Source organism: Passer domesticus, chromosome 1 (genome assembly GCF_036417665.1).
Source record: "Passer domesticus isolate bPasDom1 chromosome 1, bPasDom1.hap1, whole genome shotgun sequence".
Taxonomy (NCBI): domain Eukaryota; kingdom Metazoa; phylum Chordata; class Aves; order Passeriformes; family Passeridae; genus Passer; species Passer domesticus.
In genome coordinates this window covers 72,766,888-72,793,299 of record NC_087474.1, presented here as the reverse complement: position 1 = coordinate 72,793,299, position 26,412 = coordinate 72,766,888, and the positions used below count along the sequence as shown (strand labels likewise).

The 26,412-nt window shown below is 42.1% G+C and overlaps 1 protein-coding gene across 38 annotated transcripts in view; it reads left to right on the top strand.

The window, feature by feature from the left end:
* The window catches only part of ATXN1 (ataxin 1), a 344,115-nt gene that overhangs the window by 117,418 nt on the left and 200,285 nt on the right, over nucleotides 1-26,412 (top strand). For 16 of the 38 annotated variants that reach the window (XM_064423954.1, XM_064423939.1, XM_064423786.1 and 13 more), the window contains 3 exons: nucleotides 4,497-4,626; nucleotides 4,848-5,128; nucleotides 11,511-11,630. The exons of 4 other annotated variants lie outside the window; for them this stretch is intronic. The gene's annotated coding sequence lies outside the window, so the exon portion shown is untranslated. 18 more of the 38 variants (XM_064423932.1, XM_064423817.1, XM_064423853.1 and 15 more) reach the window with 12 other exon arrangements.

Below are 26,412 nucleotides of genomic sequence, written 5' to 3'. Positions count from 1 at the left end.
CTGGTGTACTTTGACCCCAGGATGAAATTATCACTTCCAGGAATAAGACAGAGTTTAGTTTCCATTTGTGCTTGGCCCTTCTGCTCACACCAGCCATCTGGGTAGCCACAGTGTCAGGGGAGATACATGGAGGCCAGGACACAGATTGAGACCTCTGATTGCTGAAGAGCACTGGCCATAAAGCACCTAATGGGTCATAGTAGTTATTACTTGATAGGTGCCCAGATCAGTTAAGCACCCCTAGAGAAGAGCTGAGCACTTTTATTTTCCACTGGTTGCCACAGCTTATGGGGCTAACTGTGGCTGTGGTCCATCCTGATGTGGTCACTGGTAGGTTAACAGATCTTCCCTTCAGAGCAGTGACCTGTAACTGACTGACTTCGTATTCAAAAGACTAAATTGGACTCGATTTTGAGACTTTAGAACAGTCCTCAGTTTTCTTAATTCCCCGATGAATTGCTTTGCCCAGTTTTAAAAAAGCAACAACAAAAAGACAGCATCTCATTTCAGATCTCCATCTAAGGACCTATTGTTACTTTAAAGCCATTGAAGCTATTGTTATTTGAAGAGAACTTGATTGCTTCTTTTTAAAAGTCAAGACAATGGTAAGGTAAACATTTTTCAATCTAAATATCCCATTACCTAAACTGTAAGGCATGACAAATAATGATTTCTTCATCACCTTACAACCCTTACCTAGCTACAGTGCAATAAAACAAAAAAATATTAATGGCAGCCTTTCCTTTGAATTCACTTGCAGAGACCATTTTAGATGATAAGATTTTTCTCTTTGAGTCACAGTGTAGTACTATATACTTGCTTAGTTTTCATGAATGCTTTACTCTCCTTTCACTAAATGTTAATTTGCATGAGATACTTGTGGCTTTAAAGAGACAGCATTGGCTCTCTGTGTCTACTAATCTAATTTCCTTGCATCTGAAGATAATCACAGAGTTCTGGAGAACATCATCAACAGGGGATGTTTTGACAGGGGATACACTCATTTCTAAGTGAATACACAAAAATTAAAGACGTTAGTCATATTTTGTTATGCTCACACAAGTGACATTTAAAGATATAGTCCAAAAACATTATTGTTCAGATTGTGTAAATTTTTAACTTTCCTGAGGAAAGCATACCTTAGTTAGCAAGGTGTAATCCAAATTATAGTTTCTCATTTATTAAAGCTGTAAAAATACCTTAAATCAGCTGCATATGTCTAAAATAATAACAAAAATAACAGCATTAACAAAAATTATCTGAATGTGAGAGAGCTCTAAATAGATAGGAGGTGAATTGGACAGTCAGCAGATTTGGAGTTGGATTAAAAACATCTTACTTAAGCCAAAAACATGGCAACCAATATTTTCTGTTACAAAAATATTTGAGATGAATTTAGTTTTATGAAAGCTGTCAGAAGCTGAAATTAATAGCAGAAGTTCTCTGTTTGTTTACAGTCCAATGCTATCTATACCTGAACAGTAAAGTGAGGCACCTTATAAGCAGTGACAGCAAACCTTTGATTGTATTCAAAAATCTTTTTTTCTGGTGGATAAGAATGACCTGTATGTTCATGTTCTCTCGGAGTAACCTCTGCCTTGATAATGCTCGTCATTTGAGCAAATGGTATGACAGGTCTGTGAGGTGGATTACTACTGTCCACTAGAGGCTGTAATGAGACCAACAATGCCATTTTATGACAGATTGAAGATTTGAACTGTAACGATCAATAATTGTGAGATTACTTTTCACACTCAATACACTGTCAATCACTGCATTTCCCTGAATGCTAGTGTTAAAAAAAAATCCAACTTATTATGCCTCTTATTCTCTCATTTTTATAAGTACTATTAATTGTATCAAGCATGCTGCGTAGATGGCACAACTAGTGAATTGAAAAACAGTTTCTTCTAGACAGTGTGCATCTTGCATGCCAAATTGTTTAGTATCTTTTGGTCAGATTATATTCTCCTGGGAGTCCTATCAGTTTCAGCACATCACCAGCAGTAAATGAAAACGCTTGGGTCTGTGTGGTTTCTTGTGTCCCACTCACTTGCCTTCATCAGCACCTCGATGTTTTGTGGAATCCTTTATGCAGGGAATATATTGGGGCCCAGTATAGGCCCTTGGCAGGGAAGCTGCTGAGGCACAAGGACATCTTGTGACATGGTTGCATATCCTGTATGTTAGCCATGTTTGTAGAGGCATAGTGCCCTCATCCCTCGTCTGTTAGGGCAATCAACATGTATCAAGTCAGAGCGGAGCTGAGAGTGCCTTATGAACCTGCCGTGGCTGGTGGCAGTTGTGGCACTTCCCAGAGCCGTGGGTTAAGTGCCTGCTGGCTAAGGAAAGCACTATTGCTTTAATTTACAATGCACTTACATTGTGGGGCTCTCTTTTCAACTCTGAAGCAGAAACATAGACAAAGATGTAAAAGCCTAGAGTATACAGTGTGGCAAAAAATGAGGGTCCTGAGGCAAACACTACAGCCACAGAGTGGTGGAACACACAAGCCTCTTACATGAGCCTGCTGCAGAAGGGAAAGTTGCCCAAAGCTTGCTTCAGCATGAATGTGGCTTCTCTTTCTCTGCGTGTGCCACACCTCTTGGCAAGGTGAATGTTTGAGAAGGAAAGATTCCTTTCTCCTGAGGTAACACTCTGTACTACTGGAATAAAAAAGGTGGCAGACAGAATGCCTTGTACTCTGAATTGAACCTTGATGATGGGTTTTCAGTTTCTCCAGGGCTTTCACTTGATTTTTAGTAATCTCCAGTCTTTGTCTCTTTCCCTTGGTTCCTTTTATTAAATCAATGAACCTTACATTAGCTGGGTGAATACAATTTTGCTGTCTGCTTTGCTGCTTTAGATTCACTCTCTTGTGGTACTGAGTGGCATATTTGTCAAGATATCTTGGCCTGTTGCTGCTTCTGTCTCCAGATCACTGCTAGAACAGAAAATCATGTTGATTTTCATAGTGAACCCGAACTAAAGATACAGGAGATGCTGTGGTAAAAGATCCTTATGTTTCCTAAAGCTAGTCTGTATTACAGTATCAACTCTTAAATCCAGAATGCTGCGGCTTACAATGTTATTAGTACGTTCTTTAGCAATTACAGTAAGCCAGTACAGTCCTTTATAGAAGGGACTCCTTTGCTGATCTGCATAATGGCAAGCTGAGTCCTAGGGTACTTTGCATCTAGACTCTTAATGCTAGATTTAATTTGCAGCTAAAACCTAATGCTAATATAAAACGGACACATAGGAGGTATACCTGCTAGAAACTTGGTACCTTGGAGCTTACTGTCATGGCAAATTGGTACAAGCTGCAATAAACAGCTTGATTTGGGTGGCCATGTTATATAGAGTGTGCACCTCAGGCCTTTCTGAGGCCTGGGACCTCACAGCGTCCAGCTCCTTGGAGCTGGCATGTAACAGCCTTTGGTATTTATGCAACATTTTCTTGCAACGTCCTTGGTGTGGGGAGGAGCCTCTGTGATGTACTTCTCTTCCCGGTGCCAAAGCAGAGAGTGAATGGCTTCTTATGGGCCACTGTTGGGTTACATGCAAGCATACCATCCCACCATCCTTTCCCTGCATTTGTCCTATTCATTGCTTTAATAATTCATTTTATTTCTTTAAGTTTGACCTAGCTTAGTAGGTTGATTTTTGGGGGTGTGGGGGGGTTATGTAATTTTTTTTTTTAATGTGAAGACCAGACTGAGACAGTCCAGAAGGAAGATATTTTCTCTGGTCTCTGTTTTGCACTGTGCCTGTTCCTAGCCCATCACTGTAGTTTGCAGACACCTGTGTTGAGGGAAGTAAGACAGTAACACGCTGACACTGGAGTGCCAGGGGAGTGCGAGTTGCCATAGTTGGGGGGGGGGGGGGAGAGTTCAGGAGTGGCTCCCAGTGGTCTGCAGACAGCTGGGAGAGATGCAAAAGGATCTTTGATGAAACCAGTGCTGAGGAATCCAGAGGGAGTTAGTACCCAAACATGCGTGGTTCAGCCCTGCCTGTCTTGTAGTTCAGTGACGGTATGAGTCAGAGTCTCTTTGGTCTGAATGAAGTGGAAGGTACTTTCTACAAAGCAACTCAAGCATATGCCAAGGATCCGGATAAATAAAACTAATTCAGAAAAAGGGAGTGGGATGCAGGCTCTTGCTCTAAATCACTTCACAGTTCGCCACAGCAAAATGCAATATGGCATCTTAAATAAAATCACCCTCTTCTGACTCTCGCAGAGGCTGCTTCAGAGCATTCCCTGGTTTCCAGCACAGTTTTATTTCCTCCCTTAGAGAGACAGACCAGCCTTGACTGAGCAACCGATTTTCATGCATCCTTTAAACCAGCATACCCTGCCTTTTCTGAAGGACAGCACACGTCGCTAGCTGTTTCTTCCCCCTTAAACAATATAGGTTCGGGGTTGGGTTGGTTTTTTTTTTTTTTTTTTTTTTTCCTTTTTCCCCTCCCCATCTCATTTCTTTCCGCCTGCAAAGTGATTTGAGAGCCCCGCGACGCAGCCTGCTACAGGAGCGGGGACTTCTCTGGAACACTGGCGTGCGCAGGGATTAATCCCACCGTAGAGAGCCAGCCTGGCCTTTGAAGTGTTACAAGGGGAAGGAGGAGGTAAGTGTCGAGGCGAGCCCCCAGCCCCCCTGCCCGCCCCCGAGCAGCGTGCGGCGGCCCGCAAAGGGTTAAAGGCCGCCTTGGCCCGGCGGTGCCGTGCGTATGCAATAATCTGTGTGGCTCTCTTGGCCGACTGCCAGAGTGTTGCCTTGCCTCCTCCTCCTCCCTTCTCCCCCCCCCTTCCCTCCCCCCCCCGCCCCCCCGCCTTTTGCATGAAGTAGGATCCTTGAGCTGTTGCAGAGGCAGCCAACTGCTCCATATTTGGCTTCTATTACCCATTTACATGCTGGAGAGCGGAGAGGGAGCGAGCGCTGTACCGCAGACATCATTTCTACTACAGTGGTGGAGACATCCCGGACCTGTGTCACTGCAGGGGGAAGGAAAAAAGCCAAACAAACAAAAAGCAGACCCAAGCCCCGTGATCAGCTAGGAAGACATTTGTGTGCGAGTCTCTCTCTGACCCCCCCACCCCCGCCAACCCCACCTCCACTGACACTTTACAGTAAGTGGCTTTTTTTTCCTCCTCTGCTTTCTGCCTCCCCCCCGACCCGCCCGCGGCTTCTTCCCTTGTTTAGACTGCGAACCGCCGGCGATTTCCAGCTGGAAAAACACGGGGCTGAGGAGGCAGGGGAGTGCGCTGCCCACCCTGCCGCGGGGCTGCAGCCTGCCTCGCTGCGGCCGCCCCCGGCCCGCCACGGCCCGGCCCGGCCCGCAGGCGCTGCCGCCGCGGGCTCGGCCCTGAGGGGAGAGGGAGGCAGGGAGGGAGAGGGAGAGGGAGAGGGGGGCGGCCGCGAAATGGCCGAGGACGCCGCGCAGGGAACAGAGTGGGGATGCGGGACACGGGAGGAAGCGGGGGGCCGGGGCGGCCCCGCGGCCAGAGCCGCTCGTACAGCCCTGCCCCCCCCGCCCCGCTCCTTCCTCCTTCTTCACCCCCCCTCTCCCTCCCTCCCGCTTCCCCCCGGCCCGGGCGGGGTGTGGGTGGCCGCGGGGACGGTGGACATTTTGCGAGTCGCGGCTGCCCCCGGTGCGGCGGCCTCGGGGTGTGTGAGACTGCGCGTGTGCTCGTATGTGCGGGGGGGCGGTGTGCGGTGCCGGTGTGTGCGGTGTGCGCGGGGTGTGTGTGTGTGTGCGAGCGTGCGGGCTCCGCTGTGTTTGTGTGTGTGTGTCTGCGTGCGTGTGTGCGGTGCCGGTGCGAGTGTGCGGGGGGGTGCGGTGCCGGCTGTGTGTGTGTGGGTTGCCGTGCCGTGCCGTGCCGTGCCGTGCCGTGTGTGTGTGTGTGTGCGGGCGGGGGTGCGGTGCCGGTGCGGTGCCGTGTGTGTGTGCGTGCGCGGCCGGCGCGGCGCGGGGGGGCCGTGCGGGGCTCGTACGCCGGGCGGACCCGGCGGAGCGCAGCGCGGGGCCGGTTGCCGGCAGGGCCGGTCGCCGCCACCGCACGGCGTATGTAGTACGGGGCTGGGCGGCTGCCGGAGGGTGAATGAAGCGAGGAGGAGGCGGCGGCGGCGGGGGAGGCGGCGCTGGCGCTGGGATGTGCCCGGCAGCAGCCCCGCTTCGCTTCACTCAGGGCCCAGGCCGGCTGCAGACGCCACCCGGTACTGCCGGGAGGGACGGGGCGGGAGGGATGGGGGAAGGGGGGCGGCGGGGCGCCTCCGCCCGCTGCCCGCCCGCGGCTGTGGGGTCTGGCCGGCGGCTTCCCGAGGGGAAGCGGGGCAGGGGTTCCCCGCCGCCGCCCCGGGGCTCCGCTCGCCTCCCGTAGCGGCCGCTGCCCTCCTGCCGCTCACCGATCCCCCGCTGCCTCTGGGTTTGCTTGGGTCGGGTGGGGGTGGTTGGGTTGCGGGGGTTTGGGGTTGGTTGTTGGTGGTTTGGTTTTTGGTTATTTGTTAGGTTGTTTTTTGGTTTGTGGTTTTTTTTTTTTCTTTTTAACCCTAAGGCATCGTAATTTACCGGCAGAAAAACAAATAAATGACCCCGTGTACGGTGTGGGTGCAGAATCCGTCAGTGTGATTCCTGAGAATATATTACAGTCTAAATTAAAGCGTGCTGGAAAAGCGTTAGCTCCTACTGTAATAGTAATAGCGATAATAATAAAATGACAGAATTGGGAGCGATTTACATGTTATTGAAGAGGAGGAATTACTGAAGAGTAATAATAGAAAAGAAAACAAGTCGGAAGCCCGTTATATAATGCACTGTGTAGACAACGAGAACGACAGGCTATTTTTATTTTGTTTACCGTATGCTGTGTAATAGGGACTCCTCCGAGCAGCATCTCCCCCCTATGAGCCCGAACTCCAGATAGAATTGGGGAAAAATTTTAGGCATTTCTTTTACAACCAGACGATGAAATCTAGGTTTGTAAAACCTTCCTCTTTACAAATGATTTCTATGTACAGAACGGGAAGGGTGTGCAGGTAAATGACCTTTGCCGAATACCTTTTCCCTTTCATATGGTAAAGAAATTCATATTTTGTAAAGCAGCTTACACTTTAACCTTTAACGCTCATGGTTATGTATTTTATGCAGTAATGGTTACTTCACGCGTCAGATACGGTCGGGCATAGTGAGTTACTCTGCTGACACACTGATAAGTCAAGGACTTTTAATTTCAGTTTCGAATGAAACAGTCCCCTAAAGGAAAATCCCGGCTTCATGTTAATCTATTTCTGTTCGAGTGATAGAGACGGTGCAGTTTTATCATATGGAGCAAGGGTTATGAATGGGGGAGACGGAAATTGAGAATGGCCAGGGAAAATATTGCGCCGTAGTTATTTTTGTGATGCTGCAGGATAATAGTAGTAATTGTACGTTACTGCACCTAATTTGTTCGTAAAACTGGCCCGGTATTTTACGGGTAGCAGCTGTTTTGAAAGGGTGTCTGTAATCTCACTTTTTACATAAGGCAGAGGTCGATAGGTTTCCCTCCGTGCTCGGCTGTCTGTCTGTCTCTCTCATCATGTAGCGACATGTCAGCGGTGCAGGCTTTCAGCGCGCTTACTCCAGCCCTGATCAGTCATGTAATTAGATCAGGCTGCCATGGTAACAGACGGGATTCACCGTATTCACCGGCCAGCCAGGTGCGTGTGTGGCTGGCGGGCGACCCAGCGGGCTACCGCCAGCCCTGCGAGTGCCGCCGTGGTGGCGTACGGCCGGCGCGGCCACCGCCTCGGGCTTTCCGAAAATTGAAAGATGCCGGCGGTGGGTTCCTAATGGCCAAACTTCTCGGGAAGGGTGTTCTTGGCCCACTGGAGTGTCAGGCAGATGGGACCGTACGTGGCGCGCTTAGCAGGTCAGCCAAATCGTCAGTTCCACTTGCGTGTTTTATTAGCAAATTAATGAAGGTGTGGTACTTTGTAAAAATGCTTTTGGCTTATACAAGATACAAGCTTACATGAAAGTTTCTTCAGAGTTTTCCTTTTTTTTTTTTTTACCACCTTCTCTCCCCCCCCCCCGGTCTGTCTGGTTTAACTGTTTAGTGGCTGTAGCAGTGTTTGCTAACAGTTCCCATTCCAGCTTTCTCATCATAGGCCACAGGCTTGTTATTCTCCACTCCTGTACTGTACTTTACACCCTGTGGCCGGTAAGATGAAAATTGCTGATACTTGATGTTGGTATTGTCACTCCGGGTTTGTTAAAGCCTCCTCATAGTTCTTAGCAAGATCTAGGCCTTTTTGTGTCTTAGGTGAAAGCTGACTGCAGTTTCTCATGATAAAAACAATTTTTGCCTCAGCAAACACTTTGTTTCTAGTATGGGTGTATAATTTGCATTTGTGCTCATCAAAATATTATAGCCATGGACCAGGAGTCTTTCTGACATGGTTTATAATAGCATCAAAGGATATGTAATATAATTAGCTTTGAACTGCATGTTGCTCTTAAAAACATGTTTCACCAAGCAGTGTATATTTGTCTTCATTCTCATTGTTTAAACATGACTCTTTTAAGCCATTCTTTCATAAATATAGGTATAATTTTTTAAAAGCACTAAATTTGGCACTGTGTTCTAATGTCATAAATCTGGAGTAACTCCAGGGGATGGGATTGTGAGCCACTTACATGGGTGTATATCTCAAATAACTCCATTTATTGGATTTAATCCAGGCATGTAGTAGAGTTACTGAGCTCAGAAAGTGATCTGCTGCATATCACTGTTATTTTCTCTATATTGCTTTTCATGGCAAAAAGGACTGTGGGCTTAAATAGGATTTTTGCCTGATTAAGGAGCTGCATTAAGTGTCTATAGAAGTGGGTAACACCCCTACTCCAGTCGCTAATCTTGGGTGCACTGACACTAATATTGAACTTGGCCCGGAGGATTTTGTGTCTCAGTGATGAGAAAGCAGCACCCACAGCTCCTGAGTGTTTGTAGTACCAGGCTGGAACATAAAGCAATCCAGAAATATCTCAGTAAAATAGATATTTTAATCACTCTGATGGTAAAGCACTGGAGCTGGAGGAGGAGGCAATGAGAAATGCCTGTTGGTGGTTCAGCTGTTGTGGTGACAGGCAGCGGCGGTCTTGGGTTTGGTGTGATGAGTTTGCCGGTCTCAGCCTGCCTTGCAGAGCAGGAGTGTTTCTTCTTGGAGGGTGAGGGGACAGGGTATTTGCAGGCAATTTCCTGCACTGAAGTGCAACTTCTCAGTGCCTTCACTAACTTGCCCTTCTGGCTAGGAGGGAATATCCTCTGCTCTGTGTGACCGCCTCCATTCTGAGGTGCTGTCTTGAAGTAGAAGAGCTTGTTAGGAGGACATGAGCAGGACAACTCCTGTAGTGTGAGCCTTTGTGTGCTGCACGCTGCTTATACATATTTTATTGTAAGACAAATTACCTGTGTGACTAAGAGTGTTAGAAAGTAATTATTTTCAGAAAGACCATATAAACATAGTTAAAAAACTTTTCTGAAAAATAAACAGTGCAACTTTGCTTTTCTAGCCTGATTGAATCTATTTAGAAAGGTTGAAAAAACTAGTTTTGTTTTAAAAGACATTTGCAAGAGACATGGAATTCCACTTAACAAAATTTTTTTATGTAATAGATCCACTGGCCTAGTTTCCCATTAATTAAGAAAAAAGACACTTGAATGCAGTTACCTGAAAAGCAACTAAGGATTTAAACATTAGAATTTTAAAGTAATTGTCTTAGTAACATGTCTAGTAAAACAAAATCAAGGCCTAATTTTTCCCCTTGCTGAGGTTTAGCAGCACATCTTAGCAGATGACAGGATTATCATTGTCATTGTTCATATGCACACTGCTTTGTTGTGATGTATTAATTGAGGGGCAAATGCAATAAAAAAAAGTGTGGCAGGCTGTAAAGGAAGTGCTTGTCAGGATTGCATAGATGGTCTGAAGGAAGCACTGGCTGGCTGCAAACCTACTCCAGCGTGTGAGGCAGCTGCCGCTGGTGATGCTTGAGAGAAGTCGGGCTGTGTGACAGCCTCAGCTGTAACCATGCAGGTTGTGAGTGATTTGGTTGTTCTGGAGAGCTGTGCAGGTACGGTGTGTACAGTTCAGAGAGTGCAGATGACAGATTTAGTTGTAGGTCTCTTCTGAGACTGCTGTAACCAATTCTGTGTTAACAGATAAAGATATAATTAGAACAAGAAAGAGAAGTACGGCAGGCTTGGCACAGGTAAATATTTCATTGCAAAGAACTGACTTGCTATATTCCAGTGACTTCCATAGCCTAAGCTTTGCAAAGTGAAAATCCTGTCCTCATCCTTTCATTTTACTTTTAAGCAAGACTCCAAATGTGATAGATAAATAAATAAGTATTCAGTTGAATGCACTGTATTTTGAAGTCTTATTCGGTGGTTCACATTCTTTATAGGAGAAAGTTGAAGATTCCTACATATTTTTGGCTGAGGTGATGCATGACTAACATTTTAAAATGTAAGAAACTTTGCAGATTCCTGATTTTTGCAAAAAGACAAAAACTAGATCCATGACCATAACTCCTTTTTGATCTCAGTGCATCTGTTGAGAATGTAATGCTTCATGGCTTTTTTTCCTCTCAAAGCTGTAGTCTGAAGTGGTTGTACAACACATGCAAATCTGTATGTGTGCATTGGTCCCAGTCTGCAAAGTTACTTTAGTAGATGTCCCAGTGTGGGTTTTGCTGAATGAGGATTGATTAAAGAACCTATCTAGAGTTAAGTATGCGTGTAAATCCTTCCCTAAATAGGAACAAGTAAGTATGCTCATAAACTGAAACAACAGAAATGATTCTCAGTGAGGGAGAAATGGTCCCACTAAATCCTTTTATTGTACCAAGAGTGATAAAAATATTTGGTGAGATTCCAAGTGAAAACCCCAAACGTATTTTAGTAGGTGATGTCAGCAGAAGTTCAGTGCTGGCTCTTCATGATTTTGCTGAGCAAAATCACAGAAAAAATTTAAAAACCACATTGTTAAAGTTTTTCTTTGTTTATATTATTTGGGAATTTACAGTAATAGGCATCAACTGTAGCATGCCACCTTTAATGACAAAATAGTGTACAAGGTAAAGTTACATTCTAATAGGTGATTGTTTTTCACCTAGTAGTAGTAATTGCAGCACTATGTTTTCAGGATGCTACTGCTTCTCAAATAAAATATATTCAGTTGGCAGTGAAGACAGTCATCTCCACTTGCTTATGATTCTTCACCTCATTAAGATCACATTTAGGAAAAGAGCACTCTGAATAAATGGGCTCTGCTCTCTACTGTATGAGCTCTGTCTGCAGAATTAAATCTATGGTTTATTTGTGCTTGAGTAATAGTAAAAGCAGCCTCTCTCAGTCTTCATTGGGATATCTTAGTGTGTTGTAAATGACTGTAAATGTTGACTCTTAACTGTGTTTTTGTTTCTCTTTATTTTGGTTTCCATCTCCTCAACTCCTGGATCAACAGTCACATTGCAGGCCAAGGCAGATGGGCAAGCAATACAAGCTGTGAATTTATTCTTGACCCCGTAGGACAGTGACCACCATCATTTTTTTCTTCACCATACAGTTATGCACTGCCAGTAAGGTGAGAATGCAATGCTTTTATTTCCTTCAGCAAGTGTATACTGTCTGCTCTGGGCTTTAGGCAAAATGCACACCTTCCTGGTGTCTGTGCAATTACCTGCCTGTGATAGGTTTGTACTTCCCTTGCTTGGCAGTAGAGGTCCTTGAGAAACTCTGCTCAGGAAAATTTCTTTAACTGTGGTGACTCAGTTCTGTGACTTGCAGAACAGGTGGGTTCCAGATGGGTGGTTTTATGCTCACCTGAGGTCAGAGTGTATTCAGTTACTGGAAGATGTTAGTATGAATGGAAAAGTTGGCAGACTTTGATTCTTGTTATAAAATGCCATGTGTAAAATTGAATAAATCCTTCCTTCACTTTTAAGATAATTTTCAGGATTTCTGTTGCTTGTCACCTACTTGGCTTTTCCACTGTCTTGAGTTTTTTCTATGCATTAAACTTTGTCCAGCATTAGAATAGTTCCCAGGATAATTAGTTACTACAATGTATCTGTGTGTCTTTTGCTCTATTGCTTTCAGTTCTTCTGATTTTCCTCCCTGAAATGCTGTGGGCAGACAAGATGTAAAAGTGCACATGTATCAGTCTGCTGCTGTCCCTTTCCTCTCTCTCTCCTTCCCATATGGTTGTGGAAAATAACTTGAAAAGACCAAGTCCCAAGACTCAACAATCATACTGCCAATAAAAAGAACATAAATTTTTATTTTATTTCTTTAATCTGATTGTCATTAAGCCAGCCTGGTTTTTTGGACCTATTCTATGATTTTTAAGTGCTTGGGATTGGCAATGTTGCTAATGCTTTAAGAAAAAAAAAGATAAAGGGTCATAATAAAATTGCCTGTGTCTTTGAATAAAAGAAAATGAAATATAGTGATTGCTTGCAGAAAACCAATGGGTTTCTTTTTAAAATTTATAATCTGAAAGCTTAATTACAATAGCATTCTTATTTATGCAGGGTTGATCAGAAAGCCTCCATTGCAGAATAACTTCTTAATGTATATGGCATGTCATAGAAAAGTGCGCAGTGCATCATTTACATTTTATTGTGACTGTGGGGAAGGGTGCTGTGTTTTAGAGGGAAGTTGCCTGGGCAAGTAGTTACATGCAAGGACAGGCCTGTTAAAATTTCCAAATGAGCTTGAATGGTGGGGGTGAGTGGTAACCACTGTAACTTCAGAGCAATAAGAGTTTCTTGAGAGTAAAAAAACACACAAAGTGCCCATGTGCTGGCACAATTTGTCTTTCCACTTTGGAAGAAAACAGAATTGGTAGCACCCATTGACTTGGGACATCAAATAGAAGAAAGTTTTTTGTTATGATGTTATCAGTTACACAAAGCATTTATTTTTTTATTTTTTAAGATTAACTTGGGTTGTAGAGAAATGTGTTTATTTAAAGAAGTGATTACTGCTGGAAAAACTTATATCTTTTGATTAGAAGAAGTGGTTGTTTATAGGGCATTAGTCAAGTCCTATGAATAATCAGATTGTGTTACCCACAATGTATTGCTAAGTCACCTTGGATATTTTAGCATCTGGTATTTTCTGCAATTACGTGAGAGTCAGTATATTCAATGTTAAACAAACATTTTAGATTAAAAATGTAACCTAGTTAAGTCTGATGCAAAGGCATGATAGGAGTATAGTACTAAAATGCTGTTTTTCCTATACCAGCTCAGCTTGAAGTTTAGTATTGTGTTTGTGGACCTTAGATTAGGCTAGATTTGGTTTAACTTCTTATTGTTGGACCTTTTAGTTACTGAGTTGGGGGTACCTCTGTTGACCTCATTAATTCTCATCTTTTTTCTATGGAACAATCAAAATCAGGCCCACTGTATAACTAAATAAGTGAAATAAAAGTTACTGGGATAGACACTGCCTGCTTACAAACTTCTCTCTGTTACTGGAGGAAAAAGGCAGGAGCTCACCGTAGTAACATGTGAAAGAAACATGACCTGGCACTGTGCAGGGAGCAGCCACAGATAGAGCATTTCATACTCACACTCATCATCTTCCTGGCTTTTGCGTTTGTTTTGGGGTGAAGGTGGCAACTGCCCTGCTCTGTTTTAGGCAGACCTGGGTTATGATCTTGGGAGTCTGTCAGAGGGACAGAACATGGGACATTTTGAAGGCATCCAAAATGCATCTTAGAAGCCATACATGAGGCCTAATGTCCCTGCCTGTTCATGGCTTCACTCGCGTGAGGAATTGTGTGGCTTCAGTGGGTAGCATCTTCATTGTGTGTCAGCTCCCCAGGTGTGCTTACCCTTCTAATTCGAGCAGCATTTCCTGCAGAGCCAGCTAAGCATCTTGCCTGGATAAGGACGTGGGTATTAGTAAAAGTAAAACAAAAATAAATAAATAGATACAGCTTTCCTTTCTTTTTTATTTTTAGTTAATTTTAGCCTGCTCTCCAAAACATAGAGTTATTGTTATTTGTTCAGAGCATGCACTGCCTCCTTCCACGTAGGCAAATGACTCAATACTTTCTTTTATACAGTTGTCTTGAGAGGATTTTACATGAGATACTGGACATTTTAACAATTAAAAAGTTCTTTTTAATCTTCTGTTGTCAAGTCACTTGATATTTATTAATCATAGTACTGGGATGAATTTACAGCTGCAGCCCATTTGTAAGAAATTTTTTTTGGCTGAATTTTCAGTAAGTATGTCTGTATGCTACCTAATATAGCTTATTTTTTACATAAGACGTAATATCTGTTTTATGCAGACTGCTGGCTACCTCCCTCTGTAAACAGGCAACAGTCTGCCCTTTTAAAATACTTAATAGTGAACATAAAAAGAACTAATCTGTCTCTATATCACTGTGTGCAGTGGCGGCTTTTTGCTTTTCATATCAGGGTCCTTTTGTCATAGTTGGTTTTATTTCTTCCCTCATGCTGTTTATGAAGGTCTGCAATATCTGTAGGGCTAAAAGAAGATAGGAAATGGAGATTGCTAATGAGTTAACAGCACAAGTGAAATGCAGCTGTGAACTAGGTATAGCTGGATAGTAATTAGGAATAATTTTATTTTTTTAATTGTTTATGTGTGAGCAACTGAAATTAAATGATGTGATGTGAATGCTGATGGGTGTCTTAAAAATGAGGCTTTGTAGTCCCCTCACCTCAGCCATAACCTTTCAGCAGGGTTTTCCCCTTTTGTTCCTACTGCAGATACTGAAGGCCTGCTGTCTGACTGATACAAAGTTTCATAGCATGGTCTGAAGTGTAAATGGTATGGGGTGTAGTGGTATGCCTACATAAAAACACAAGGCTGACATTCATATTGTGATATAAGGCACTCTCCGAGGTTTGATTCGCCTTCCAACTTGGTGTTTTTCAAAGGTGTATTTGCAAATGGAATGAGATTTGCTGTTCCATACTCTGCAACTTGTTAGCATTCTTTTAGAAGTGAGGGCTTTTGGATGTTATGGGAGTAGATGGAGAAGCTCCATGTGCTGGGGGCGAGAAGTGGTGAGGTGTCTGGATGTGATGTGGAGTTGTGTGCAAGCCTGAGCATCTGTGTGTGCCCTCCTGCTGCCCTCTCCCTTGGCTGTGTGTGTTGGGCGGGGATGTGCTGGTGGGGTTTGCCTTGCCTTGAAATCAGGGCTGTGCTTTTGAAAGAAAGTTAGCCCTCATTAATAGGGGTATAATTTTGGTCTGAAATTAGCCCAGGTGGCAGCATCTGGATTTAAACGTGTTGGCTGAGGGGTTTCTCATGTTGAGACACTGTGATAGCGGCAAACCCTAAATTTGATAATTGCCTCTTTATTTTCTCATCAGTTACTTATTTTGGAACTAGCTGTAAACCTGACTTCAGGATTTATTGAGTCACTCCTTGTTCTATAAAGAGTACAAATGTCAAAGTGTTCCTCACTTGTATTGGAGTGTGGTTGTGACCGTTACCACATTTTTCTTGTCAGGTACCCACGTGTGAAGGCCTTTGTAGTTTTGTACAGCTAACATTTCTGTGAGGCCAGGTACTTGAAAGAAAGTCAGACTTTAATGGAGAAGGATAATTACAAAAAGCAGGCTTAATCCTCCTTTACTGTGCTCATAAATTTTGTGCTACTGAGTATATTCTCATTGGTGTGGTTCTTTTCAATGGCATGTGTAGCAGCTGACTAGAAAGTGATATTTTCAAACATATATAATAATAAATGCATTTCTCCTCTTCCGTAGCCCCTGAACACGTTTGCTGCTTGGTACTGTGCTGTATTCATAGCTTTCCCAAGGTAGTCTGACAGCAAGTAGATCCAGAATGGTTTGAAAATTCAATATATTCAGGGGGAAAAAATCCTAGTAGGTTATTACGATAGAAGAAGTTGTAACTTTATTCTCCATGTACCACTAGCAGTTAAAAACCCATCACACTAATCATATGTACTGAATTTTTATTTACAGATTAGGAGGCTCTACTTTGACATATGACTAGCAGAGAAGCCCCTCCCTTTAACAGTTGTATGTCATCTGCTTCAGAGAACTAATTACTTGGCAATTCCCATTTGATAATTCCCTCTTTATTTTCTGATGAGTTACTTAACAGTGATGAGCTTGTTGAGCAGAATACCGTGCTTAATCTGTGCTTCAGAAACTACAGTGTGGGCCTGGGGATATCATTGTTTCTGAAATGCTGTTTAGCCTTGCCATAGGAGCATTGAAACCACACTAAGATACATGAACAGTTCATAGTTAATGGATAAGTTGAATGTGAGTGATGCACAGCATCTGCTAAAAAAATAAAGGAAGGGTTTACATTGCTGTTGCACTGCAAGCAGAATGTTTAAATACTTAATTTCTCAAAAAAAAAAACCAAAAAAAAAAACCCAAGCACCAAACCTAATGTAATTTAGATGCTCAGAAGCAGAAGCTTATGTCAGAGATATATCTTCTATGTATCACTGATCTTCTCCACTGAAATAATCAATTTAATGGAATTTTTAAAAAAACCACCCCACTGTTTATTGTAATACCTGTTTGGCGATTTAGCTGACTCCTGGTGGTTATTGTGTTCTTTTAATATGAGATAGTTTAGTTAGTTTTTTACTGTGTTTTCTGTGCTGTTACCTGTCTTATTCATTCTTCTCCGCTTCCTTTTCACATTCTTTTACTCCAGTGGCCACAGCAACCCTTGTTCCTGGCTGGGGAATGTATTAGAAGTCTCACTGCTAATTACAGCCATCACAGTGTTTCTAGAGGGTACCTAAGTTCAGTGGTGCTTAGCTACAGCACCAGGCGAGGGGATTTATGGGGTGAAATGACATCAGCCTGCTCATGACAGTCATGGTAAGGTCAAAGTGAGTCTCTCTTGCAGATCAGGAGTCAGATGGGTCCTGTTCAGTCCCAGTGTCTCTGAAATTCAACCATGCTATTGAATTTGAATAATATTTTTTTTTTTACTGGTTTTCAGTGGAGAAAGGTTTGTGGATCATCTACAGTCACTTTGAGTACATGGTGGCATTATTATACTGACACTGATACCTGAAGATTTCCATTGAGGCTGAGCCAGTGCTATAAGCTGAGAATTGGGCTATTTTTCCTTTACTAAATAAAAATACAGTATTTTTGTATTAGCTTACATGACATTGCATCATCAGGTTTGCTGATTTATTAGATATTCACAATGATATCTCTTGCCCAGTACTGGAAGCTGTGTAACAGGATTGTTTTATCAATGAGAAAAAACTCATTTGTACATAGTTACATGTGTTTTTGTAAAATTAATCAGAGGAGCAGTAGTTTTATGAAACATATAATTCAGAACAGATTAATCTACTTTAATTGTGTTCATGAAGTACACCAGCTATAAAATCTTTTGAAAGGAATATTAATCAAGTTGATCAAAGATGGCTTGAAGTACAGAATGCAAATATGAACACAATTACAGCAAATATACAGACAGATAGAAAGTAGCTTGGGAGATTATTTTAAAAAAATTAATACAACAATAAGCCCAATTTTCCTTTTTGGATTTTTAAAAAGAATATATTATGTTTTAGAAGCAAAGAAAAAAGAAGAAAAAAGAAACACAATTTGAGATTTTATAAAATGCAGTGAATAAACATTTTAAATAACATAATAACACAAGGAGTCAAAACCTCACAGAAGTCATTGAACTGTTTTGCAATTTTTTAAAACCTGTTTTTCATTCTGTTTAATATTTTAATGACTCAAGGTGTCTCAAGTAGTTCTATATAGGCATTGCTGAAAATAGAAATGCTTGTAACTATGGCTTTCTTAGGATGCCTCACCTGTGATATGAAAGGTTTGCTTACACTGACAGGACTTGTCCCTTGATAAATCCTTCTACAAACCATTACAGCTTTTGTGGATGGACCTGCATCCTGAGCCGTGGTATCATATTTATTTTCTAGAGGCAGCCAAAGAGTTATTAGATGTTGATTTAGACAGATTTTCATCTGCCTGCTTCAGAGGTGTCTGAGATTGAACTTTAAAGTGTTTGGCCTCAGACACATGGGATACATGCCAATACTATTTCTATCAATAGTTATGCAAGTAAAACATTAACATATGAATATTGTGACCATGATTTTCAGTTAACACAAGAGTTTAATTATACGCTAATGCATTAAAATCTGGCCTCAGGTTGAAAACAAAGAAAACCCAACTCACTAACATAAGGTGGAGGTTTCCCTGCTGACCACTTCTGTTCTCTCCCTGGCACCAAATAAAATGGTGCGTTCCCTCTACTTTATTATAAGGAGAGCCTGATACATCCTAGATACCATTTCTTTCCTCTGGATTGTCTTTTCCTTTTTCCCACACCTACTCTGTTAACATCACTCTTCTGTAAGTAACACTTGCTGGTGGACTAGCCAAGGATGACCTGGTTGGTCTGGTCACACGATTTGTGTTTGCATGTCTTTGTTTGCAGAACTGAGAAGCTGCTGCACCTCTCTGTTTAGGACTTGTCTGCTTCCTCTTTAAATCAGGGTTGAGTTTCATGTTTCCTTCTTGCCACTCTTGCTAAGCTTTCTTGGATTTCTGCTGCAATCTGGCCTGATATTTTTGTTGTTAATGACAGTCTTGGAAATCACATGTGACTTCCTTTGTGAACTTGACAGTTGATTAATTAAAGTGGGGGGAGGTAAGTGACATATGAGTATGTAACACGTGTGTCCTGTTTTACAGGGAAAGAGGATGATGGTGGAGCTTACAGTACAATAATCTGTAGTTTAGAATTATACTATATGGTGTTTGGATAGCTCACAAATGCATTAGAAAGTGTCATAAAACAGATGTGATACTGCAATACTGGAAGAACTGAAGGAGTAAAAGTCTGCATTTTGCTCCATATTTGCACAAGATGACAAAGTAACTCATTCTTGTTGTGTGGTCTTCAGGTGTGAGAGTGACACAACCAGCATGGATGCATCCTGCCATTTGTTTGTCCCCACTGGTTTATTTCGATTGCACCTCAGTGGCAGACTCAGAGGGAATACAGTGTGTAGTGACTGAGCAAATTAAAGCAATTCCTCAGTGAAATTATGTCATTTGTTACATGAGGTTACTCTCCAGATGTTATCTGTTAGCATACAGTGAGAAACAGCCCTAAGGAAAATTGAGGTGGGTAGAAGGTAAGCATCTGAAATACATTAAACATCAGCAATCTAGTACAACCCTGTTTCCTAAGGAGTCAAACTTGGTGAATGTCATGTTGGCTGTATGGAATGGGAGAAATGCAAACTAAGACACACTTCTGCTATGTGTGCAGCTCTGCTATGAAGTGTGTTCATCTGAGCTGTCAGCTGGCTGGCTGCAGTGTTTGGTGCTGTTTATACAGCTCAGCCAGGGTGTCTTTATGAAACCAGCAGTGCTGTGCAACCTAGGCTGCAGCAACCAGTGGTTTTATGCTGCCCTTATTTAACATGAAGGGTGTGTGTTGTGCAATGCACCGAGGTGCTCAGCCAAATGCTGTGGTGAAATAAGGGGTCATGTTCCCACCTCTGTTACTTACTTGGGTGGTTTCAATGGAGCCATGTGGGTGTAAATGTGGTGTGATAGAGTCTGGGGCCTTTGGCGTGTGTCTGAGCCTCTGGGCTCAGAGCTGACGCAGACAGGTCAGCACTGCTGATCAGACACTCTTTCTTTGGTGGGAGTAGAGCAGTCACTTGGCTTTTCCTTCAAGTGGAGAGGGACTGAAAGTTGTTGCTCAGTCAAATGTCATCAGTCTTCTTCCTGTGCTTCAGGTGGATGTGTTGGTGAATAAGACTAATCTAGCCCAAACAGTGTTTTGCCTTTTTATCCTTCTGCCCTATTTTAACCATTTCCAGACTTTCTCTTGTTGCTGGCCAATTAGTTTTTCTCCTCACTGCCTTCTCTACCAAGATTCTTCTGTGCTCAGCAGTTCTAGCAGTTCTTACTGCTGCATATCTGACCTACTTGTACAAGGCTCCCTCACTGAGTTTGTTACCAGCACAATACTTAGATTTTGTGTAGACCCTTTCTTCCCTTTGAATTGTGTGTGTGTTTCTATGTGTCTAAAATGTCCTTCTGCTTAGAGTGTTTCAATACCTGAGTAGTTTTCTGCAGAAATGCAAATTTAAATGTTGTTTAATCTACCTCTCTTCCTTCCTAGTTTAGTCATAGCTGGATTCTGAGCTTTGCAACCCCAATGATCTGCCTGGACAAGCCTTTCTCTCCGTGCAGCCTTCCTCTTCTCCTCTTGGGAAAAGATCATTATTTCGTCTCTGAAGCTTCTCTGTGGGTGCCTGTTTCTCTGGCTGAACATTGGATTTTCAGTCTGTGTGCCCCTGCCAGTCTTCCCTGGTTTCCAGCTGCAGTGTCTCTTCAGCAGACATCTTGCTTTTTAGGCTTGTCAGCTGATCTCTAACAAATCAGTAGCATATATTTGTTTGTAAAATGTTACATGCTGGCATTGTTAAAAAAACATAAACAATGAAAAACCACAAAACCAAAACTCATTCAGTTATTTTCTCTGCACCTGAGCATGAGGCTGGGTCATTTGCTCATAAAATAATGGAGAACCTATTACTTTATTATCATATCACGTGATCTTCTAATCAAAGGTTTCTTTTACTGTATTAATAGCAATAATTCAAATTGTTAATGTAAATTTTAAAAAATGTAGTACCATTTTCATGTGTCATACTGATGGGTCAAAAGCAGCAGCTTGAGCACTTTCGTTTGCGCTTCTTTATCATCACTTCTTCTCATATTGTGACTCTGCTCCAGTGATAAAGTTCTATAGTAATAGGTTGTGAAATGTAAGGTTAATCAAAAAAGAATTTCTGAAAAGCACTTCATTCAGAAAAAGAAAATAAAAGTGACATAGTATGCATTTTGAGTGAGATTCTTCAGAGAAGGAAAAATTCCTGGACTGCTATGGAGAAGTACAAGAATGAAGCACGCACCGAATGAGTGAAGCTCACTTAAGGTGTGAAGTGGAAATATGTAAGAGGGTTTTTAATTTTTTTGTGTGTGTGTGTCAGCATGCTTTTGCTATGAACTGATTATTGGATGATATTGTGGTTATAGTAGATTTTAAAAAACCCAGACAATTTAAAAATTATTTTGGTTGATAATTCTGGAGTTGGTATGTTTTCTCAAAAAGGAGGCTTTTGACTGAACAGAAAACCATCAAAAATAATTTCTATCTGGAAATTGATAACCCTTCTTGTTATAAGTAACAACAAAAAGATACAGACTAAGGAATATTAGAGGAAAATAGACATTTTCCAAATTGATTTAGTCAGTGAATTTAACAATAGCTTGAGCATAGTTAGTTTCACTTTTCCTGTAGGTAGGCAGTTTCTCGATGTGAGAAAAACATCTGAAAAAACCCTCAACCTCATGGTTACAAGATTATAATAACTGGTGCAGGGAGCTTGGAGGTATGAGTTACTACTTCTAAAGTCCTCTTTTAAAAACAACGCTAGACTCCATACTGATGGAGTGCTTTTAAAGGCAGTGCCCTTTTAATCAGCAAACAGGTCCTCTGTGCATCAAATAATTAAAAATAGAGCAAAGTTTCTGAACAAGGCGTCTGGCAGAAGCGTCTGTACTTCCATCTGTGCATGATTAGCAGAATGTTTCATGATATTTAAATAGCACAAGCTTTGCTCTCTTTTTTATTATTTGTTGTACTGAAGACCTGTTTGCTTGTTAAGTGGTCTTTTTTGAATAGTTACTGGCAAGGAATCAGGAAAGTGTATGAAGACATCTTGTACACACTGCAAATGCCAAATTGTCCCTTTTTTCAGAGACACTGCCCTTACTAATTTTTTTTGTTTTGATTGGAGTTTTACCACATCCCTCACATGATGTTTAAATTTTCTCAAGGACCAGTTCATTTCAGAGGGAGCTGAGCAGGTATTTCTGGTGGCTGCCCGGGGACTGCAGCCTGACCGCTCACTCCCGGGTGTTGCTGTCCCTCGGAGGCGCGTTGCCGTGCGAGTACGCACCAGGGTGCACTGGCCGAGTACGTGTGGCAGCTCAGCTCTGCAGCTCCTGCCGGGAGCCCTGCCTCTAATCTGCTGTGCACACTGCTCTGGAGCCTTACCCTTTCATGAGGACGTAATCAGCCAGGCAACAGCTTTCCAAGTGCTTTTGAGGCCTTAAGCTGGGACTCCTCTTTGCTGGCAGTCATTCAGCATCGGATTGTGTGCTCTTGGTCTCTGGCTAGCAACACGGCGCTTCGCAGTTGTAGCCACTGATTTCCCTCCATACTAGTAAAGATTGTGTGTGTGCGTTTTACAAAGGCCTTACAAGAAGGTATGGAATGAAAAGAAGCTGCTGAGTGCATGCTGTAGCTGGCTGAGGGCAGTTCTGTTATATGCAATGCCCTGTTGTTGGGAGCCGGCAGGTTGGCAGGGAGCTGAGACGCTCGGATAGGCTCAGAGGTCCTTTGTGGGGAGCCAGTATTCACTCTTAGGACAATCTGTGGTCTTGGATGGGTATGGAAAATAAGAGCTTTTGTGGTGTGTGTAAGTGGTGTTTACTCTGTAGCTGGGCTTTTCGTTGCTGGGTTTTTCTTCTCATGTTTGAGGAAAGCTGTGGTGTGTGATGTGTGAGTACTGACCTGGGTCATCTCTTAACTTCAGCTAAAAACTTCAAAAGAAATTGTGGTTACTACTGAGAGCAAAGCTGCTAACCTGTCAACATAAATGTATAAACTGTGCGTGTTTGCACCTTAGAAAAAACCACTGAAACACCTCGGCTGTGAAGAAAGAGCGTGCTATAAGCCTCCACACAGAGCTCACCCCACCTCACTTGATTAGTGCTGTGTTACTGGTGTCCATTATGCTGTTTCTGGCCCGGGTTCTGCAGAGCAGAGTGCTCTGCAGTCTCACAGCAAGTCCTCAGCAGGTTTGTATCTTACATGGTGAAGTTGTTGAGTTTCAGGAGGGCAGTGATAGGACTACTTTGCAAATACCTGTCCATTGCCATCATTCAGCTTCTGCTCCAGGGAAGGCTTCAAGATGAATGAGTATATACAGAGAAGTATTGGAAGGGCAAGTGAAGGAACAAACATGTTTCACTATAAAAACTAAGGGTAACATGTATGCCCATTCCTTCAGCTAAACCTCTCAACTAATGCATGAAGCAGTTGCACTCACATTTTACCCACATCGCTCATAAAAATCAGTCCCCTTAGTAATTTATTTCTTTAGAGATAAGAATTACTTCTAGAGCTGATTCTTGATCAGTGCAGTTTGGTAGGCCTAATATTAGCATCTTTCCAAGAGCAAGAAGGAGAGAAGAGACTCGGGTTCATTTTAGAAAGATTCATGAAGTTGTGTTGGTAAATTGGTTAAACTAAGCCAAGTTTTGTGTTTTGCTCCTAGTATTTGTACTCAAAATATGCCATAATGCTTTTTTGGAACAGCTTCAGCATATCTTGTGAATGTGAATTAATTAACGTTAGTATGAGTTTCATATTGTCCAACAGAACTTGGGTTTTTTGTGTCTTCTGTCATGCCCAAGGTGCTCCAAACACTTTAAAATAATGAGTTCAGTTATAATAGTGCTGAGGCTCTGTAGACAAACAGCCATTCTTCTGAGTACAAGAAGATAAAATTCAAGCATGGCTTTTTTTGATAGGAGTGGGAAGAATACTGCTTGTGATGCTGGTAATACCCTGGTACTGGTATTTTTTTCAAGAGCATTTATGACAGGTTCCTTGTTTTGGTAGACCAGATTTTGCTGTTTATTACTAAGCTTATAATTCTCAATGCACTGTAAACACAGTGAAGAAGAATTGCAGAGCACATATTCAGAAGCTGTTGTTCACACCTAATTGTTGTATTTCTAGCCCTGATTATTTGACATCATGACATACTACATGAAAAATCTGGTAGCACTTGATTTCCTGAAACAAAACCAAAGCTTCCTTTTATGGCCCTGCAAAATTACATTGTATCTAAGCCGGTAAACAGGAATTCAGCCTAGGACGTTAAGATGCTCTTGATTTCTGTGAAAAATGATGGTTCTGTTAGTTGTCTGCAGGTGTCCAGAGGAGAGGGAGTGCCTTATATCACTCAAAACCAATTCATTTCGGCTGGCTGGAGAGAAGTATGGACAGCATCCAACATACAGCCATCTCCAAGTACAAAGATTGTAATGGAAACGTTGATGACCAGTCAGTATTGATATATTAGGAAGTATTTATATAACTCAGTGTTGTTGACTGCTGTAGAAATGTTGTCTTAGGCCCCATTCCCACTGGCGTTCCTCCTGTTGACTTTTGGAGTGTTAGGATCAGACCCCTTTGGCTCAAATTTGGAGTGAATTAATACTGAAAGAAGCATGCATGTTCTGCTATCACCCTCCACTTTTGGAGGGGAGAATGGAGGAAATGACTGACTTGTGCAATGGTACCAAAGTTCTTTATGGCATCATCAAGCTGTACACTGAAAATAAAGCTTTCGTTAAGCTAGTTGAGATATTTCATTTTGATCTATAGCCTAAAGTGTTCCCTGTTAATGGAAGGCTTAGTGTGGTTTTTATTCTTTCCTCGTGAAGCTGTTCTTTGACAAGGAGAAAAATGTATCTAATTTGCATGCACCTTTCTGTATGTGGATTATTATGCGTTCATTATTTTAAGTTGGTGCTATTATATGAAAGTTTCTCCAGAACTCTGGCAACTTGGTAGAAAGGAGTGACAGTTCAGTGCATTATCAGCTGTGCAGCTCTAAAATATGTTGCTTTTGAAGACACCTACATGTTACAGTAAAAATACCCCTTATAGCCAAAGATGTGTGACCATAGTCTAGGTAATTACAAAAGAAAGAGATTCAACTAAGTACTGAAACAGGAAAAAAAAAGAGTCAATTTCTTTTTAAGAGCAGTAGAAATGATGAAAGACAGAATTACTATTTTATGAATATTAAAAAAAAGCCCCCCAAACCCCACAAAGCTCAAGGGTTCACTATATGTGAAAGTCACTATCAGTTAGGGAATATATATCTGAAATTCTAAATACTATACATTTGATTGACATTCAGGGCTCACTTGTACTCCAGAAAAAGAACAAATGTGTAGCTTTGCTAGAAACAGCAAGAGACAATTTGGGGAAATGCAGAAGTACTGCTAGAAAAGCTGAATGCTACATTTCTAACTAAAATGCCACGTGACTAATATAAGTGCTCTTCTGTCCTAGATAGGGCTGCTGAAATTTTAAGCAGATAGCAAAAATTTACTGTTTCATATTTCATAGATAATAATTGTTCCGAATGCTTTAAATAATACAGGAAATGTAGTGTGACAAACTTGACATTTGAATATTAATATTGATACTGAAACAGTTCACCACAAAGAATGCCAGGGCTGCAAGAGGAAGGATAGCATTTTGATCAGATAAAGACAGAAAAGTTATAAAGCCTTTCATATACGTTGAAAAAAAAAAGCCCTTGTGAAAACTGTGACAAAATTACCTTTCAGGATTAGACATTTTATATCCTGTTTTGCTAATATCTCTGCAGGGAAAGTTGGAAGCAAAGAGATGCCTTTGTCATTTCTGTCTTCCCCCTTCCTCCCCTGCTTAGAGTTTGATGAAGACTATTTGAAACAAGGTTAAGAGTACGGGGCTACGAAGTGTTCTGGATTCACTTGTACAAATACATGAGTGGATGTGGGCTTGAGAAAAGGCATATGGGCATGTATACTCTTTGGTGGCCAGTCTCAAACTTGCTTGAGATGCAATGTAAGTTATCCTCTGTAAAGTTGAAATATGGCAACAGGTTACTTTATTAAAGAGAGGCCTTTCTTTTCTAAACATAAAATAGTGCTGACAGTCCCTTTTTTCTAAACTGGCAAGCTTGCTCTCCCACATCTGTGTGCACATGAGTGTGTGCACAATCCCTTACTATAAATTTGTTATGGCTTGCTTGATTTTTGTAGTTAGTGTGGTGAGAACACAGAAAAATCCCCTCATGTATAAGTTTCAGCCTACCTACGTGATGGAGCCCAAGAACTGTGTTCTCTTTCTGTTCACAATGTCCCTCGAAGAGGATGCAAAATAAAGATGTAGACTGGTGAAAAGTTGATGATACTTTGCAAGCAGAAGAGGCCAGGCCAAGCCAAGCCCATGGTAGGATCAGGAATGTTTCTGTTCTGTCGCTCTCTGCAGTGCACTGCTGATGTGGATGTGCCCCACTGTTGATAAATCTCTTAGTGGCTTTTGGCAGTTGTTATTATATAGATAATTTGGTAAGTTGTAGTTGTAGCTGGTTGTACTACTGATAGGTACGTTGCTTTCTAGAATTCCTTGTCAGTGCAGTATGCTGAGTACCTTTTTGGCTTTGT